This window comes from Ylistrum balloti, unplaced genomic scaffold (genome assembly GCF_031769215.1).
Source record: "Ylistrum balloti isolate Yb309-2 unplaced genomic scaffold, AGI_CSIRO_Ybal_v1 Utg370104, whole genome shotgun sequence".
NCBI lineage: Eukaryota > Metazoa > Mollusca > Bivalvia > Pectinida > Pectinidae > Ylistrum > Ylistrum balloti.
In genome coordinates, this window is record NW_026782129.1 from 1,323,423 (window position 1) to 1,331,043 (window position 7,621).

The window sequence follows — 7,621 nt, forward strand, 5'->3', positions numbered from 1 at the left end:
GTTGGGTCAATGACGTCTGAAAATGGTACAGTCCTGTCAAATTCCAGCTAATTTTATAGTGTTTTAAACTGAATTAAGTTAGCCAGTTTTAGTTTTGAAGTCATTTGTCAAAGAGCAAGGATCAAAATTTCTTCTCTTCTCTCATATCATAAAGATTTGTCCATTTTCCTTGAAACTGATCATGATGATAACCTTTGTTTATTTTACAACAAGTGCGAAGCAAGTGTTTCCAACTTATATTAATCACTCTTGTTGGCTCGGATGGAAGCGTGTGAGGGGTCTTAATGTGGGAGGAAACAGGAGTACCCGGGGGAAACCCACATGGTCAGGCAGGTGACCCCATACCTTTTCACGTCCGTTCCGGGAATCAAACCCTGGATGGCTAGGTGAAAAGGCGAGTGTGTTACCACTTCGCCACCCACCATCTGAAACTGATTTAAAGAAAAAAAAGAACAAGTATATTCAGCTCTGAGTGGGTGGTGTATTTGTGTAGTGTGATTTATTGTGTGGAAGATACAAAAGTGATATTGAAAATATTAATCCTGTTTTTTTTTCATTACATATCACTGTAATACGGGAACATTATCTTTGCTTGTCGATATTAACATCTAGCTTGATTTCATTTACAAGAATATTTGCATGATATTAGATATTGTGAATAATGTTTTCAAAATTTAAGACAGAAATGTATTTTTTTTTTAAATATGCAGTACCAAATTTGGACATAGATGTTTGCTGCAATTGCTCTTGTATCACTTTCCAAAAAAACATCTGTATCTGGGAATGAATGACTGTCAGATCATTGATAGGAAGGTGTAAATCCATAGTGGATCTGTTGGTTAATTAATAAGTCATTTAAGGATCTGTTGTTCTTAATAAGAAGTTTATGTTTGGTTAGTCTTTCAGAATGAATATGGCCATGAATGATAAGTGAAGTTGTTGACTAAATCATTCTGCACAACAGAATCAGTTATGTCTACAGTGATCTGTTGTTCAGAATGAATAAATCCAAGGGTGATCTCTTGTTCACAATGAAAAGGTTACATGTGATCTGTTGTTCAGAATGATCAAGTGTGGGTGATCTCTTTTTCACAATGAATAGGTTAAGTGTGATCTGTTGTTCAGAATGAAGAGGTTACATGTGATCTGTTGTTCAGAATGAGCAAGCGTGTGGGTGATCTCTTTTTCAGGATGAAAAAGTCATGTGTGATCTCTACTGTGGAATGAGTCCATGGTTAATCTGGTGATTAGAATGAGTAACAAGAATGGATATCATTGCTATATTTTCATACATGTTCTCCTTGTTATGTTGTATATAAGACTGACTGTAACCTTACCACAGACTGACTCCCTGTACGGCCATTCCTTTATAGTGATAAAGTTAATCTGGTGCTTGTTGATAGTTCTAGTGAAAATTGTAATGGAGTTTTTTTTCAAACTGAATAGTAATCATACTTGAAATAAAACTTTTCTATGCATTGAAAAAAAAATTGTTATTTCATTGGATTCTGGATGAAATATGAGCGTGTATTTTTTGGTAGTGAAGCATAGAGACAACAGAACATTCTTTCTTGACATAGTTTTTGTGAGGTCTTAGAACTTTTCTTTAATGGATCAGAAATGTGCTACTTTACCTTATTAACCCTGCGTGGATCCAGGCTTTCGGGTTAGAGGGGGTGCACATTTTCTAAACTGGAAAATCTACCATCCATTCTTTTTCGTTTAAAGTCCATCTCTAATTCTACTGTTTTCCAGGATTTTGTTTGTTTTGGATGAAGTGATGTCCAATGTATGGAGGAGAGACAAAGTTCAAATTAGGGACACAGGGTCCAGGGGGCAATGCTCCGGTAAGGGGTTTAGGGGCAAAAGACATAGGAATGATGTGGCAAATATTGCTATTTCTTATAAAGAGCTTTAGAGATCATTCTCTTTCAAAGACAGATTTCCCTTGTTCATGGCTGTGGAATTCATGCACAATTAATAAGATAAAAAATTGCCCCATGAATTTTGACCGAAAATGCTTCTTGTTGCTATTTCTGAAGAAATGGAAGAATCAATTTTGGCTTTCATTGGTCTCTAGTATTCGATGTTCAATTTTGGGTATAGTTGGGAAAAGAATGGTCTACAAAAGAAAATGTATCTTGGAGTTTGATAAATTATCGAAGCGAATCTATGTTTTGTTGATGCTTTCTTATCCATATTTAGCTTTGAGATTGATTTGAAAGGCAGCTTGCTGTTGCTATTTCATATTCTAAATTACAGAAAAAATAAAGGGAATAATATGATACCTTTCCCTTTGGGTCATTCATACGTACTTAATGACAATAAAAGATAAAAAAAACAAGCTATATTTAGGAAGTAAAATACTTCTAAAGAACTTGTTAATGAAATATTACACATTGGTAACAAATTCTGAGAGTATGGTTGGAGGGCTTTGCTCGAATTTTTTTATGACTTACCAATAATGTCTCCAGTCCAGCATACATGATGATAAAAATCTCAAGTTATCGTTTTTGGAAATAATGGTCATTTTGGTCAATTTTAGGGTGTATGTAAAGATCAGGGGGGAGGGGGCAATTTCCTCAGTATCCCACTGTGCTTACTCTCTAGTCAGTAATATTTTCAAGGGATTTGATTTTTTAAATTTCATTACATTCGTGGTCATTAAAGAAAGCACACTAGTTTCAAAGGGCATACTGATATAGTGTTAAACATGCTCATTTGTCCTGTCAAGTTCCAAGTTGATGTCATCTTTGTGAGCCTCTTAACAGATACTTATAAGTATGAATGATTTTGGCGGGGCAGTAATTTTCTTCCTTCTCATTCATTATCAAACTAACCACACATTAGCCCATAGTCAGATGGAATCTGACTATCTGTATGCAACTCTCATGGTGACCTCTCCTTATACCCTTTATCCGGCATCGTGCGTAGTAAACAATTTAACACTTTTGACTTCTTCTCAAAAACCCCTGATCCAATTTCAGTGACATTTCTCAGAAACCTTCCCTGGCCTAAGATGAACCAAAATTGTGGATTATACAGTCCCCACCCACCAGAAGCCTGAAGGGCGGGGTCAAAAGGGGTCAAATTGACTCAGATTTCAAAAATCTTCTTCTGAAGACCCAGATATGGTAGAATCAAATACTTACCCCCAAGGTCTTGCATATTCGCATAGGGAGGGGGTAAAGTTTACTATAGTTTATATTGGAAAATAGGTTTTTGAGCATAATTTATTAAATTTCCATTGGAAATATTTCAAACTTGGTAAGAATTGTGAAGAGTGAAGAATGAAGGCTTGATAGTATGCCCATTTTGATCCTGACTGACCCCCAGGGGCTGATGGGCAAGGCCAAAAGGGGTCAAATTGACTTCAACTTCAAAAATCTTCTCAAGACCCAGATATGGTATAATCATGAATGGAAGCATCTCAAGGTGCTTTAAATACCAAAATGAGTCACACATTTCTTCCTTGGGAGGACTACTTATTTTAAACTCTTGTAATTTTCATAGAAAAATTGTATTTTTGAGCATAACGTTGGTTATGAATTATCAGTGTAGAATGACAGTTTTGATGGTATGCATGTCTTGACACTGTTTATGTTCAGTGGCAGAATTTCTGTTTCATGACACTTGATAACTATCCTTTAACCTTTACATTCAGTATTGCTTATCTCAGGTGACCGTCAAGGCCGCCGGGCCCCTTGTATTGTCTTGGTCGCGATTCCTAGTCAGAACCTTTCGACTTATTAGTCCAGGGCTATTCTGTGTCGGTGGTTGTGTGACGAAATGCCTATTAGTTGTATCAGTGTTGCGATTCTGGAACAGTGGTTTCAGTGTTGTCATTTCGCTTGTTGTTGAACGAAACAAAATGCACATTTGAAAGTCTTTGTAGGGGAAACAGTCGCTACACGTGCGTTGTTTGATAGGAGACGTCTCTAGTTTGGGAGAGATATATGGTATTCTGAAGATAAGTTGTAAAGTATGAGATGTCACTTCATTGATGTCTTTGATTCTGTTACATTTAGTGTTTAAATTTTATAAAATAAATGTAAAAAATAATTTGATGTAGTTGTTTTCATTGACCATCTGACACCAGTTGTTGATTGGCCTGATCGCTATTACGTCAATGGTCACGTGACCGTGATGCAGTCAGTAACAGAAAGCATGCCAAAACCTTGAATCATCACAATTTTAACTCTCTGAATAGTGCTATCTAATTCAGGAAAGTTATTATTTACAGAAGTAGGGAACTTCATAGGGAACTTGAAGACTCCTTATCTATCCCCAAGCTTTCTAAGAAGTTATATGATATGGATTTGATAGCAATTAAACACTCCTATATTTGCAACTAGCTATAACATGTTGTCGAGATGAAACACCAACTCTAATTGATCAATTCAGAATCCATGGTTTAGAAAAAGACTTGCCTATCTAAAAGAAAAAAAAGAATGATCATGTTAGGGCTGCTTTCAAAACAACGTTACACGCAACAACTAAGTTCAGAAAAGAAAAAAATATTCGAATTACAAAAGGCTGGTGGCGTCGTCCGTCAATGCATTTCTTCTACATTTTGTATCTACAGACAAAGCTGGCGGAATTTTTAGATGAACCATCTAGATATGAATATTTACATAGTATTTACACGTAAGAATTAGCTACACGGAACTATTTACAATCTCTTGAAGTCGTGGACAAAATGTAAATGAAAGCAAAAATGCAGATGTAGGCATTGATGCAATATCGCAAGAAAGCTGATAGAAAAGTATTGAAAATGGACCAATACTAACTTTTAACAGGATTTACACAACGACGGAGGACAACGGTAAGTTATCAAGTTAAAACGGATAGAACATTTTTTTTCAGAAGTCAAGAGCTCCACAGGGGCAGTGTCCTTGGTCCAATACTCTTTCCAATTTACAAATTGGTGGAAGATATAAAGTGCCTTGTGGTCATACTATGGAATGTCGTTTTACTTTTTATTCCACTGAAGAGATGCTATGAAAAAATTAAAACATTAAAATAGCTTTGCATTATAACTTCCGAAACAGAGGAGACAGTATACTTTATTTAGATTTCATTTGTCATCGTACAAGCAAATGAAAAGCAGGAGCCATGCCGCGTCAATAATAATCTGAAATTTTCTTTACATGAAATAGCGGAATAGACCAATATTTACATGGCGGGTGTCGTCAATGAAGCTGAAGACGCTTGCTCTCCCGGAACACATTCTCTTATTTTCTGTCTACGATTTCAGGTGTTTCCGTGTGGGTTTGGATGATGATTAAATTCACGTATTGGCATTTTTCTTATTGATTTAGTGTTGATTGGTTGATTTTCTAAACGTATGTTCATCTGCGTTACTGTGCTGTAATGTTTGCGTAGCCGCCTGAGCATAGCTTCTCAATGACTGGGAAAATCGAACATCCAACAGAGTTGCCTCCCTTCCCATATGCAGTACTTTGAAATTTTATGAAGAGGCGAAACAGCTTGGTGACCGGGATTAGGGTTGCCTCGCTCTCCCTTATACAAACGCTCAACAGATGTTGCTGCGGTGTGACTCAATTGAATAATAAAAATAAAAATTGGAATATATATTTTATTCCTTTAAAGCATAGTTCTTGTTCAAACTAACAATAGTCTATGGGAATTTGTTAATTTGGAATAAATTTTTGACTATCTGATATTCTAGTTTCGGTAAATAACTACCGGGTAGATAAAATCTAAGCACTGATATTTTTTTTCTTTGATTGATAAAGAAATACTTAATATACATGGACAACACTACTTTAACATTGTACACGTTTTACATTAGAACATAAGTTATATATACTGTGATTGTTCGGAATCCGACGCTGACAAAAAAAAAAAAAAAAAACAACGTTAAAATGTCTCCAAAACAGTAAATGGTCTAAACTATTAGCCACATAAGAACAGTGTGTAGAATCTTAAATGAATGTCCATACCATCGATATTTCATGAAACGAATAATACAAGTTTTTAAAAAAAAGTAAAAATATGATGCATGACATTTTTTTCATTTTCATTATTCGTGACGTAATAGTCTAATTAATGATATCACAATATCGATTTATCTGATGCATGACATTTTTTTTTCATTTTCATTATTCGTGACGTAACATCACAGTTCAATTAATGACATCACATTATCGATTTATCTGATGCATGACATTTTTTTCATTTTCATTATTTGTGACGTCACAGTTCAATTAATGACATCACAATATCGATTTATAAGTGGCGCAGCCAGTGAAAAATGCTCCAGGGTATATTACACTGGTGACATCTTCTCAAAAAAAAAGGACAATTATGTGATAAATACACATTGTCTAGGATCTCACAATAGTTTCCGTTTGGTTCCCTTATGGAACGAGCTTGAGATATTTTTTAATTTAGAAAAAAAAATGCTTAACGATTTATAACTCCTTTGTCAAATGGAAACGAATTTAAGATCCAATTTATCACATAACCGACGTTAAAGCAATTATGGTATAAAAAGAACATTTCTATGTCATGCCCGCTCTAAATCTATGGTCTCCATTGCTACGTCGCTATTACAGGGATATTTTCACTAAAGAGCCAAGGCAACCATGTGATAAAAATTCATATGAGTTTCTCAAAATTCAGGAAGAGTATGTAGGCTCAACTGCACTGAAAAGTTTACACAAATGTGCAGAAGGTTTTGGAAGCCTGTTCTATGAATGAGTTCAAATCTAAAGCATTCATCTGCCGGAAAGACAACGGAATGACATTTAAACTAAGAAAGGTTTTGATCACCATACCTTTAATCTGTGTTATACATTTATTGAAATAAGAACTATATCATCACCAAGTTTTAGTACTGTAATACATGTAATACATATGAAGGAATATGGAATCTTGTAATAGTGTTGTGTAGTGTGCAAGGAGCCTGATACCAGTGGTGATAAGTCAAGGGTAAAAACAAGGATATCCGGAAGTCAATCGTCAAGTATATGTCATTATTTACTTCCTTCTTTTGATTTAATTCTTAAATACAGGCAACATTAATGTATGTTTGTAGATACAGTAAATTTATTGTTTAACGTCAAAATAAGAGCTAGGACCATTTATAGTCAGTCTATTTATAACTACAAGACGAAACATTGGATACACATCCATAACTGTAAGGTGGAACACTTGACACACACCAGTAACTGCAAAATGGAACATTGGACACACACCAGTGACTACAAGGTGGAACATCGGATACACACCAGTGACTACAAGGTGGAATATTAGATACACACCAGTGACTACAAGGTGGAATATTCAATACGCACCAGTGACTGCAAAGTGGAATATTATATACACACCAGTGACTACAAGGTGGAATATTAGATACACTCTAGTGACTACGAGGTGGAATATTAGATACACTCCAGTGACTACAAGGAGGAATATTAGATACACACCAGTGACTACAAGGTGGAATATTAGACACACACCAGTGACTGCAAGGTGGAACATTAGATACACACCACTGACTACAAGGTGGAATATTAGATACACACCAGTGACTACAAGGTGGAAAATCGGATACACACCAGTGACTACAAGGTGGAATATTAGATACATACCA